The sequence below is a fragment of the Coturnix japonica genome, chromosome 20, assembly GCF_054131305.1.
Source record: "Coturnix japonica strain WE chromosome 20, WE-NBRP24, whole genome shotgun sequence".
Taxonomy (NCBI): Eukaryota; Metazoa; Chordata; class Aves; order Galliformes; family Phasianidae; genus Coturnix; species Coturnix japonica.
In genome coordinates, this window is record NC_140682.1 from 8,936,537 (window position 1) to 8,949,277 (window position 12,741).

The window sequence follows — 12,741 nt, forward strand, 5'->3', positions numbered from 1 at the left end:
TGTGTGCAGAACAGATCCCAAAAGTCACCAGGCAAGCATATTTTCAGGCACAAAATCTGATTCTTAACTGTATCTCTCTCTTAATAGATGTCAAGATGGCTGTCTTAAATCTGACAGACACGAGATCTAAATTTCTTCACAGCAAAGACCAAAATCAATAGTTAACCTGAGTGTAACCTCTCTGCTTGAAACCCATGTGCACTTAATTTAGGAATTACAAATTAATTAGTATGAATTATTATAATACAAATGATCAAAACCCCATTTAGCATGAAGAACAAGCATAGCACAGGGCTTAAAAAAACAGCACAGCTTGTCAGTGAAGTATCACAAGGCTTGAACCATCCAATGCTTTTTTCCTGCACCAGGAGCTACGTCATATTGTAGGTCTGCAAAAACCAACAGTGCAGGATCTTACTCCAGAATGCTGAGGGGTCTGAGCAAGGACAGACTTGCATCCTACATTTAGCATGAAATCACATCAGTTTAGAAGAATACTAACTGTGATCCGAAATTGTAGTAATTAAAGGAATAATGTCCAAATTTAATTATTGGGCCCCTCACACAAGTAAATGGAATTATCTTCAATGGTGTTCCAGTTACACTGCATAGCTGCAGCATTCATTGACTGGCACTGAGAGCAAATATCTGTGTACTTGTAAACGTGGCAGCATCTACTGCAGCTTTTTGGGGAATAAATTAGTGGGAGGAAGAAGTAACTTCCTTGGCTGTGCAGAATAGTATTGCCTTGGTGCAGAGCTTGTACCCCTTGAGCATCTTGGACAGGATCCCTGTGCTGCAGAAGGGCAATATTAGCTGCCCAAAGAGTCAGAATGATAGAGAAATCAGCAGCTCTTCTCAGCTCATAGGCTGGGCAATGGGGAAGAGGTTTGGTCTCACACACAAGGTCTTCAGGAGGGCTGTGGCAAAGCTGGGAGTGGGCTTCCTGTTGGCAAATCACAGTGCAAGCGTTAATTGCAAAACTGTCTATTTTAGGATTGTACACAGATTTTATTTGACAAGCCAAATTCTGACAGTTCACTCTTCATCAGCAGAGTTCCTGCTCTAAATTACCAAGTGCCAATGGCACTCAAGGTAAAGCAGTGCGATAGTAACCACGGATTGTTTGAAGGTCCTGCCTCACAACGTCTATTGAAAATTGAGCATATAGGGCAAGGAGAAAAGAAAAAGCTGCATCCGTAGGAATCATTTTGAGCTGACACAATGCACTGTTGTGGCTTTTTCCCTTCACAGCTTGCGTGCAGCAGTTCAGCTCGTTCTGTTTTCCCTACCAGCTGCTGTATGAACAGTGCCCCTGTCAGCAGGAAGTTACAAAGAAATGAATGAAGACTGATGATTAACGAAGAAAGAGGGTGAATATTGATCATGGAGTCAACATTTGATGGGAGCACTGATGGAATAGTGGTCCCACTGGAAGTTGTTAGGAGTTGATTTTTATGCCCCTGGGCAGTAGCTTTAAACCACGACTCATGATGGAAGAGAGGTAGCTCATAATGTTTTAAACAGGCCATGGTGGAAAACATACCTTCTCCCTCCCCTCCCCAGCTCCTCTCTTTTGTTGTGCTACAATGAGAACAGAGTTCCACCGTGCATCCTACATTTGCCCAGAGCACCCAAACTGTACAGATCAAACCCTTAAGCAGGCTCAAACAGGGACAGGACATTTCCATTTTTCCTTGCTGTTCTACCAGAAGTCTACAAAGTCGTCTGTGACAACACACTTCTATAGCGAAATAACTGAAGTATGAATTTTGGTTGTTTGCAACCTGATTCGAACCTCTTTGAAGGCAATAGGAGTCACAGCTCCACTACAGAGCAAAGCTCTCCTAACCTTGGCTGGAATTTCCTGTACCACACAAATTAATGAGCGTACTTGCAATCAATACTGCATATGATGTGCACATCTGATACTCTCTTTCTTTGATATTATACAAAATCATTCATTATACCAGACCATTCATTTTTCTGATGAAAAAAAACAACTTGCAGATGCTGCCTTCAGGCAAGCTTCATCCACTTCCCAGACCCAACCACTGATCCAATATGGAGAGATCAAATACTGTTTGGATACTGCAGATTTACTGCACGCATCAACTTTAATTGGACAGTCAGAAAAGACTTGCAAAGTCACTCGAGTATGGCTGCAGCCCAAAACTGAAGTTAATGTGAGTTGGACGCACACCAACATGCAGCTCTTCTAACAGTCCCATCATACAAAATAAGCTGTTACAAGTGTTTTACAATTTCTCCTGCAAGTGTTTCAGGGGGTGTTTTGGAGGGGTGGAGAAACAGCAAGGAAGGAAGAGCTGATATCAAATGCTGTAATTCTGTTGAAGCTAACAGGATACTGATGTGTCACTACGACAGTTTTCCAATGTTTCTGTGGTCCTCATTAATCTGATCAGCACTCAGAAGGATGCAGAAATCACTGCACATGGGCTCTTCCATGAACCCTGCTCTACAACTTAATCTGTGCCATGGGATGTTGTGTCCTCATTTGGCCATGCAACAGCAAGTGTGTTATTTGTCCAGAGAAAGCTCTGGATTTCAAAACACAGGCAGCTTTCCTATTGCCTTTCCTATTTCCTACTTGGAGCACAATGTCAGGCAGATGACAATAGAAACCTGATAGGGTTTGCATGCATTTTTCTGGAGATTTAGGCTGCGATCTCTTGCCATTCAGCAACTATTCATCTCCCAGAATGAAGTGACTGTTCACAGGATGGTTACAGTTCCACTTATGTGTCCTACAGGAAGAAGGACAAAGCCAGAAGTGTCCCTTTAATTTCAGCAACAGTAAAGACAGAAGGGAGCCACAGCACAACTACTCACAAAGAGTCTGAGATTCAACAGAGAAAGTCTTACAAGTGCACTGAGGCCATAAAGAGCTGAACAGTAGAAATCATTTAATCTTCAGTGCTGCATTTTATCCACAACATTGGCCCTTCAACAGCCCAGAACCCTTCAGGTGCATTTCCAGAGCTGATTACTGCTGTTCCAGGCAAGTAATCTGCAGACACGCAGGTGATTTGCTGGGAAGCTGTCTGCTGCTGCTGCTCTCAGACCCTGCTCCCTTTTTTGCCTTTCAGTTTCCAGAGCATCCTCTGTGCACTAAAAAACGCTCCGTGCTTCTCCTCTTGCTTTCACAGCAGCTGCTTACAGAAAGCCAGCAGTACAAGAGGCAGCAGACACAGAGGCAGCCTTTATTCTAATACTCTTGCAAAACTGGGTGCTACCTTGCAAAGGGTACAATGCATCGCAGCTCCCCTACATAAATAACTTTTTAATGCACCTGTCATTTCAGATGTCACACCAGAGACAAGGTCAGGCTCGGAGAGAAATCAGCCTGCTCCATCCTTGACCCGTCATTCATCATGGCATTTGTCCACAGCCAAGCAGCCCAGCTGGTTAACAGGGAAAAAAACCTTATCTGAGCTCTAAAAGGGTCCCATTTCTGATAGGAAGAACTTATTAATAATACTCTCTGGAAAGCAGCGGGAGTTCTGATGGACAGCTTTGCAGGGACATTTTTCAATAGAGAAGCTTAAAATCCTATATCTATGCACCAGATCAGCAGGCTGGAGGAGATGAGAGTTTAATTTTGCAGACAGCAAATGGTGACTGTTTGTAAGTTATTAGAGAGGGAAATATGCCTTCAGTGTTATGGGGATATACGAGCCTTGCCTTCACCTTTCCCCATGTATCATGCTGCGTGTCATCATAGGCACGTTAGCACGTTGTGCAGGTCCCCTCAAATCACCGGGCAATAATTAGCATTGCCAACTGCTGGTTCTTACCTCTTTTACAGGACCCAGCTCAGTTCTTAAAACACGCACCCCCTGAATTCACATTAACTTCAGGAAAAGATTCCTGGGTCCTGTGGAGTTAAGAATAAAAAGTATAAAAGCTTTAAAAATGGCAGCTTTGTTCCTAATGCAGATAACTGCAGGCTTACGACAGCCTCAGAGGCTTCTGGCATTGGTGTGAGGGTTTGTGATTTGGGGGTGTGTGAGAGCAAGAAGAGAATGAGAAAAGGGAAAAGAGAAAGCAGGGGTAGATTCACAGTAGCTTAAAGAGCACTGACTGTGTGCTCGACAGCTCACTGACCTCGTTGGAGAGCCGAATGCAGGGCACAGGAGCCACATGGATTGGGTACGGACTCAGGCTGACCTCTGAAATCTGCACTCACAGCATTTTATGAGCTGATTGTTGTTAGACCCACAGACTAAGGCAGTTCATGGGCTCAAGAACACAGAAGCAAGTTCCCACGGCCTAAAGTTTCCAAATTGCATAGTAAAGGCTCATGTATGAGCAATTAAGCCATCGCAGCTCTAGAGTTTTCCACTTAGTTCAGCTTTATTTTGTTGCAAGCTGAATTAAACTGCTATATTACATTAGCAGATATACCCCTAAGGAGCACTGCAGACCCTACCTACGGCTCAAAGAACAACACTGGGCTGGTTGGTGTCTGCTCTATCTGCCTTCTATCAGCTCTAGCATGGATTCTGATATGGATATAGAAACTGTATTTTGAGATACAGCACGACCATCTTTACTTAATGTCTACTTAATCTCTACCATGTCTACTTAAGATACCTGGTATGGGGATGTCACCTGAACTGGTGTTGCTCATATGCCTTCTGTTCTCCTTACTTAAACAAATTCTCACCTTGCCAATGCAGTGCAGTTATTCAGACTACGGCTGGGATTTTCAGATCCCAAACTCCTCATGGATGGCGCTGGCTGTACATACAGTCTCCTTTGAAGCCCAGGGCCATGCACAAAGCCCTGCCTCACTTTCAGCAGAGCCACCCTCGCCCTCCAGCTCTTGCTATCCCCAATCTTTCCCCATTCCTCAGCTCAGCTCCCATCATCGCTCTCCCTGTGCCGACTCAGCGTCTCCCTTAGAACTCATTTGTTTGCTCCGAAATGCTTTGCTTCCTCTGCTTTGTTTCCCTGGGCCTAACATTTTTATTTGATTTTATTTTATTTGCCTCCTTTCTCCCTCCACAGGGTGACAGCTATTTTATCACCTACAACAAGAAATGCTGAGCCTGTCGTGCAGGCAAAACATTTGCAAAGGGGCAGGGGGTACACAGAAAGCAGTAGGAAATTGATAAGGGTTGTAAAGTAGCTTTATAAAAATGCCGACAAGCCTGCTCAGGGCACAGAGCACCTGCACCTCTGCCCCCGGCAGCGCTTCCTTCAGATGCTCCTATTGTTTTCATTACTATTTGTGACTTGATCATTAATAAATTACTATTACTTTTTTTTTTTTTTTTTTTTTTTTTTTCCTGTTGGCTCCAGCCACCAAGGGAGCCAGCAGGTGCACCACTTTTACAATTAGCCCTCTGTAATGTATGGTTGGCAAGAAAAGTTGTCCGCAAGCTGCAGACTTTACCAACTGCTTGATGGCAGCAACTAGAGGACAGTGTGCAGGAAAGCACCTTCATGTGGCAGCTCACACAGCCAGAGGGGTTCAGTCTCAAACTTGGGGTCCTGCTTGTGAAGGTGAGTGGTAGAGGCAGGGGAAGAACGTACACAGGCCATCTATGGGGTAATGAGATCACAGTAAGTCTTACTGAAACCATTATTTCCAGCATCTAAGATACTGTCCTGGTTAGAGGCAGCAGTGCAACTCATTAAACAGGAATCTGACTGATTAAACTGTTTTGGTTTGAGGAGGGGAAGTTTAGCAGTGAAATCAGAAAGTTGCTTCTCTCCATCTGCAGATTGTGCTCACTCACAGGCAGGGCTCTGGCTTTTCAGATCAGTGCTGTTCTCTGCGTTTGTGTTGGTAAAATTATGGTTGTAACAAATTCCCTTTGTGATAGAATATCATTCCCTCAAATACCACCATCACTGCATTGTCCTGTCCAGCAGCAGCTAAGTGGCACAGGCTGGGTGTTGTTTCAGTTCAGCCACATCAGGGATTATCAGCACAAGGAGTGTGCAGAGCTGTTGTGTAGTTTTTCCCCCCAAAAAAGACAGTGCAAAGCAGAAAGCATAAACCATTTGGTGATACCTACACAAGGCAAATGAAAAGTGAAAAATCCATTGCAAAGTAAATGACCACAGACCTCAGATCAGGCATGTAGCCAGCAATCCAGGGAAGCTGTGTATCTTTGTCTCTGAGACAGTTTTCTTCCAGTCCCAATGAACTCAGGTGTTTCACGTAGTTCTGATGGGAAAGCATGTTCCTCTCTTGGAGGAAGTCAGCTGGAACATGAAACTAATAAAGAAAGAGAAAAGAAAAAATATATATATTTAAGATGACATGCTGCTGAAAATCACCAGACTCAGAGCTTGCATTGAGCAGAGCAGGTTCCACTGATGCTGCTCTTCTGCCTTTGATAGCAGCTGTACAGGGTGCTCCAGAGAAGAACAAAGCAGCAACCCTGTGACAATCTGCCCCTTTTACTGCTGCAGGCACAGATCCAATCTGGGGACTGATTCATGCTTTGAATCATAAGATTAGAAGTCTTCTCCAGTATTTCCTTCCATAGAAGGAAATCGAACATCTCATAAGTGGCTTCCAAACAAGCATCCAGATTCCTTGCATCCTGCTAATGTGAACTGGACGTTAAACCAGCAGCCAAACAAAAAGACTGATTTGCTTTTCTCACACTACTTAATACCAGAATCAAAATGCATAAAATCAAAAACATTTCATAAGAACGTCTTCATTTGCAGACTCAAGTCACTATGAATTGATCATAACAAATACAGAAGACATTGAAAGCTCCTCTCCTGTGGCTCTCAAGGTCCAAACCTCTAATCTTGGTCAGTGCATTTTCAGGCCACTGCAACCCAACAGGCACTTCTAAAAGAGCAGGAAAAAACCTAACAGGAGAATGCTGTCATGTCAATAGCTTTTCTAGTGAGTGTAATGAATGCAGACAACACAAGAGTACTTTGATAGAGGAATCCCATCTGTGTCTAACGAGTAAATCCATGCCACGCAGTTTGCGTTCAGTGCAACCTGTTTCCTTCCTGAGAAAACAGAACACCAGGAGACTTTGAGGTAGAGAATTTAAGGCAGAACCAGTTGGTACAGCCTTATTCAGGATAAATATGAAAGCTCAAGGCAGATTCTCTTGCCCCTACTGTAATATATGCTATAAGTTAAGATCTACATGTATATCCAATCGCATTTGTGAAGGTAGGGAGGGGAAAAAAATCACCGTGTAGTTAGACACAATTAAATGAGTTACATAAAGGGCACATCTTTAAAAAAAAAAAGTCTGAAAACTTTGAAACTGAAGTGGAATGGAATAGCAGCATGAAATGTCAGAGCTGAGTTAAATCCCAGCTTCAGAATCAGTCCTCGATCCAGCCAGAATAGGTCACCCAGCCTTCATCCTGCCAAATTTACACTGTTTGTTGAAGTATGCAACTCAAAAAGTTAGAACCAAAAGCTGTCCCTCTCCACTGCAGCTCAAACACACCATTCTCCCTACTGAAAAACTGCCAGCGTTTTCTGTTTTCTCTTGTTCCCTTCCAGATTTATTCTTTCCATGCCCAGCTGTGAGCAGGGCAGTGAGCAGGGGGTCGGGGCTGTGCAGGCTTCATGGTGCAGCCCGGGCACTAGCTCCTGTATGCCTTGTGCAGACCCCATACCATGAAGCCATTAGAATTCCTCCTGCAAGCAGCATGCTGAGTCCCTTAGCTCCTTCCTTTCACTTGACCTGAACTATAGATTCTGCTGGTTGTGAGCTCAATCACTGTCCTCCCCAGGTCTGCTATTAAACCTTGGCTCTAAGAAACCAAGAAATTAATCTCTGGTGCCCGACTTTTTGCAGCCCAGCGTGCTCTACAGCAGCTATGCACAACCTCTGATCCCCAACTGCACGGCCTCATCCATAAACAAAGGTACCTTGTGGAGACTGGTGAACCCAGCTGATCCCTCACTAATATCTCCTGGAGCAAGCAGAGCACAAAGCCTTTCAGCTTGGAAGTTTTGCATTCTCTTACTCTTGGATTAAGAAATAAAACAAATTAAACAAGACCCTCACATCCCTACGGTCTTCATTTTCTACAGCACACCCATTGCAACGGGTGAAAAGCATTGCTTTTGCCAGTTACCAGACAGAGTGTTAGTGGGTGAGACAATGCCATGCATCCCTCTGCACTGCAGACCCAGCGTGGCACTGGGGCAGCACAGTGAGGAACAAAGCCACTGTGCATTTGTTAATCTGTCATTCACACTAACAGCTGTGGGTACACGCTGAGAGCCACGGGCAGGGGACAGCCACCAAACCACAGCCAGCAGCACTATCAGAGCAGAGCTGAAGCACTGGGACCTCAGGCCTGTCTGCAGTAATTTTCTTTTGCTGATAGTTACAAGGATTGCTGCAATATAAATTCCGCATGGAGTGCTGAGAAAGGAACGAGGCCCCGCTGCACCAAGCGCGGTGTTAGATAGGAAGAGATGACCATGTAAATAAATGGGGCACAAAGGAAGTATTTTTCCCAATTTTACAGGTGAGGAACCATGGCTAAAAGCCATAAATCAGTTTTATTGAGGGGATACAGGGTATTTACAGGAGAAATAAGAACTGAGCCTCAAATCCTTATCCACTGCTCAGTCCCATTTTGTTCCTTTTCTGCTTTGAGGGCCAACAAAGCCCACCAGAACCAATCTTCGTGTCTGCCCATACAGGACAAAGCCAACTTACAATGTGTCCTCCTATCCCTCCAGCCCTGCAGCATGCAACTGCTGCCCCCAGAGACCACCACAAGGAGACCATCCTCACAACACACAGACGTGAGGCTGTCATGGCCAGGGCTGATGCAATTTGGGCACATCCCTCCCCTGCCCTGTCACCCAGCTGCCTGGTTGGCAGCACGTGAACCCATGCTTTGCATCTGCATGAAGAGTTCAAAGCTGGCAGTCCTTAATAATATAAGCACAGCTGCTTCCCTCCACAACTCCCCTCAAATCAAGCAGCCAAGATAGCTTTCTGAATGAACGAGCTATCTTAAGGCACTGAGTGAAATAATTTCTCAGATGCTCAATCTAGTTTTTGAAACAATCTGGAAACGACATTCTCATTAATTACACACCACGTATCTGGAAAATGACAGCGCTACTGAGCTGACAGTGACAAGGAATCAGAAAATAGCTTGTGCAGGTGGAACAAGTCATGGACAAACCTTCGTGTCTATATGGAGGGGATGGACAGAGCTGTGAGGGGCAGCACTGCAGGTGCCCAGAGACCATTTGTGCAGCAGAGCCACAGTGAGCAGTGGGTGATTTCACCCTCCTGGCACTCACAGAGGGAACTTCAAGCAGTGTTTCCCCTTTAAAAACCAAGACAAGCTCAGCCTGGACAATCATTTATATTTGCTTACTCCTTGAGCTTTGGTGCAGTGATTGCTTGCTGGGCTGGGAGCCTCCCAGCCATGTCATAGACCAAGAGGAAAGTCAGAGGTCTTCCCTGGGCTGAGTCCTGAGCAAGTCAATGGGAAGTAAATATAAACCATAAGCACTGAAGTAAGTGAAAATAAACTGTTTGGTGCATGCTTATACAATGACAGAAGTATTTGCAAATTCATAAAATGGAGAACATGAAAAGCAGCAAATCCTTTTTAAAACAGGAAGGAAGTCAGGTAGGTGAGCAGGAAAAACAGCCCAGTAGTTAATGTGCTAATGTAGGACCTGGAAAACCTGAGTTTACAGGCCTGCAGTGGGCCCATAAACTTCTACATGCTATCACTGAAACTGGAGAACCACACTCCATTACCCCCAAAACTCAGGAACTGCTTATAAGAACTTCAGGAATTGGGTTAAGTCTCACCAAAAAGGGAAAACATGCCTGTTCGACGGAAGCCAACAGCAGAAGGCAGGAAAGCTCACATCACTTGAAACCACAGCTCGCAAGGAACCCAAACTGCCCAGGAGAACTGAGCCCACAGCTCCATGCAAGGCAACTGATCCCCTTCTCAGTGCACAAGAAAACAATACTCTGACCTTTAAGTAACAATTTTAGTTGTATCAAAAAACTGAAGTGACTTGAGAGCCATTTCTCTTGCTCCCTGGAATCATTTACAAGGGGATTTTTGCACCCAGGCAGAGCATGCAGGCAGGGGGCTGCACCCAGGAGCAGTCCATGCAGCCAGAGTTTGTCTTGGCAGGGAGCTGCTGGCTTCCTTTGCATACAGGGAGCAACCCGGTTCTGCTCAAGAACTGCCTGGTTTAGGAACACGCACCTCAGCAGGTTGGAGCCCTGCAGACAGGCTGCTTTCGTGAGAGATGGCGTGAAAACAGATCAAAGTCTCAGAAGAAGTTTATTTTAAAGTATTTCCTACAGCCCGATCAGATTATGTTTTTAAAAGTTCAATTATCTTCTGATAAACTCAGCAGCCAAATTAGGAAACTAAATACAATTATTAAAGCATAAGAGAATAATTTCAGATCTGCTACAAGAGCCAATTCAAACTTAACAAGCCCACAGATCCTGGCAAGTAACTCCACACAGATCACTCAGCTTCATTTCAAACTAGAAGACCAGATGAATGCCTGGGATATGACTTACATTGATTCTCATGTTTTTAATCAAAACTTACACAGTCCTTTTAGCTGGCCAAACCCAGAACCAAGATTTTGTAGAAAGGTATTCAATTTCTCTATGGAATTGGGGGATTTGAGCAACCCCGTGCTGAGCTATCAAAGCAGTGCACAGAACTTACCTCCGGCGTGCAATGCAAAGCCTGAAAACTTGGAAGAAATATTTCACATAGTGCAGCATTTTGCAGAGCAATCTTTAATCCAGATGCTATCCCAGCAGCTGGGCTGATCTCCTCAACAACTTCAGTACAGTTCTGTTGTGGTCTTTTTTTCCTGAAGAGAACTTCTAAACTCACATCTTGTTGGCCAGTAATTCTGAATTCCCATTCACCAAGTGACCAGCAATGCACCCTGCCATTATACCATATAGCCATGCTCACTTGGGAGCACGGCAGCTGATGTCCCACAGCACACACACATTCATCAGAAGGGAGATGCCCACAGCTGAGGTTATCAAGAGTGGAAACTTCAGTATGCAACAGTGCTGCAGGTGAAGTTTCATCTGACACATTTAACCTTACATATTGTTGCATTTTCTCTCTTCCTGTAGGCAGCGTGGGCTCCTGGACATCACACATCAGTGGCACTAATGAGGAGAAGTGCTGACCACCAGTCAAGAGAAAACGATACCTAACACACCATCTCAGTCTGTAGATTACTGATACCATCATGTTTAAAGGGCAAAGGCCAAAAAGCACGAGCACAGGACCCTTGCCTTTAATAGGGTTGCCATATATACCCAAAACAAAACATACTTTTAAGCTGCCTGCATTTATAAACTCTTGAGGCCCATATTTGAAGGAAAGGGAAAACCTTCCATGCTGACAACTCCTCCCAGCAAGTTACAGAAAGGAGGTATTTAGGGGAGAACATGAATTCCAGCCCCTGATGGAAAAACACACTCCTCTTGCAGCAATTTCTGTTGTTGTATTTTTGTATGGGGGTTAAAAAGGTTTGATTTTGCAGTTTAGCATGTTGAGGCCTCTCAGTGCTCGCTGTTGGAGGGTGCCGATTACCCAGCTTCATTCATCAAAGTGTCACTTTTCTGACAGCCATTAATAAATATACTGCCAGAGCCCCTCACACCTGGCAGCCATGGCACACTGCAACACACCGCTAACCTAATTTGCTAATTGCTGCTTTCCCCATTAATTTTAGTCCTGTCTTGTTTGGTGTTGACATGGAGGGAAAAAGAAAGAAGAGTGGGGAAAAAGAAGCAGGCAAGAAAGTAAGCTTTGGGAGTTTTCTGATTATTTCTTCACTTGTTCTTCCCCCTCCATCACCATTTACTTGGGGGTATCAGCTTCCTTTTTATCCTTGCCCTTTCTGAGAGGGCTGGCAGCAATGGCAATTTGGGCACTGTGGTGTGAGGGCTTAACAAGCTGCACACCATGTGTTACCCACATACAAGCCCAGACTCTGGCACTGTGTTTCTCTCAGCCCCCCACCCTGAGCTCCCAGCCTATGGCTGCACAACAGTGGGGCTTGGGGTGCTCTGTCCCCCAGACATCATCGGTCTCAGCACTTCACACCTGCCAAAATCCCTACTCTGTTAATTAAATTCCCATCCACTCTCAAGCGAACATCACTCAGTTCCATTAATCATATGATTTTTCTGATAAATATCCTCTTTAAGGCCCAGGTACAGACCAAGTCCTTTGTGACTAAGCTGGACTGAAACGCAGGTCTCCAGCCGAGGTCAATTTAGACAAGGAGTACCAGACCCATCAAGCCTTCAGGCAGTGATGAATTATTGTTGCAGCGCTAGTAAAAGTCTCCCTGCAGGACACTCACCAAGCTGTTGCACTTGGACCACACATTGGGGTCCATATGCTCCAAAGCTTTTCCTTGCCTGATTAGGTCTAGTGATGGCTGCCCGCACCCACTGCTCCAGCTCTGCCTCCCCTTCTCAGGAACAGTGCTCAATCACTGGGGGCACAGAGGCTCCTTGGGCTCTGCACAGCCATCACTTGGCCACCAATGCTTGGTTAAGGACACAGACACCTGTGTTCTGCAGAGCTTTCCAGATCATTAATTCTTTTCTCCAATTAATGCAAGAAAAGGGTGCACTTACCCCACAGGTAAGGCCTGTGTGCATGCTCCTGTCCCCTCAGCCAGGCAGCTTGGGTCCATCTTTCTTGGTAAACAGA

The 12,741-nt window shown here is 45.0% G+C and overlaps 1 long non-coding RNA gene across 3 annotated transcripts; it reads right to left on the reverse strand.

The window, feature by feature from the left end:
* Window positions 1-274: 274 nt before the first annotated feature.
* On the reverse strand, window positions 275-12,741 carry LOC146757600 (uncharacterized). 3 transcript variants are annotated; one of them, XR_014936120.1, is made up of 4 exons: window positions 12,666-12,741; window positions 6,102-6,253; window positions 3,819-3,898; window positions 275-946 (listed from the first exon to the last, which is right to left on the reverse strand). It is a non-coding gene; the product is annotated as an uncharacterized LOC146757600 (long non-coding RNA). The 3 variants fall into 3 exon arrangements; XR_014936121.1 differs by lacking the exon at window positions 275-946 and adding an exon at window positions 2,587-2,768; XR_014936122.1 differs by lacking the exons at window positions 275-946; window positions 3,819-3,898 and adding an exon at window positions 5,379-5,571.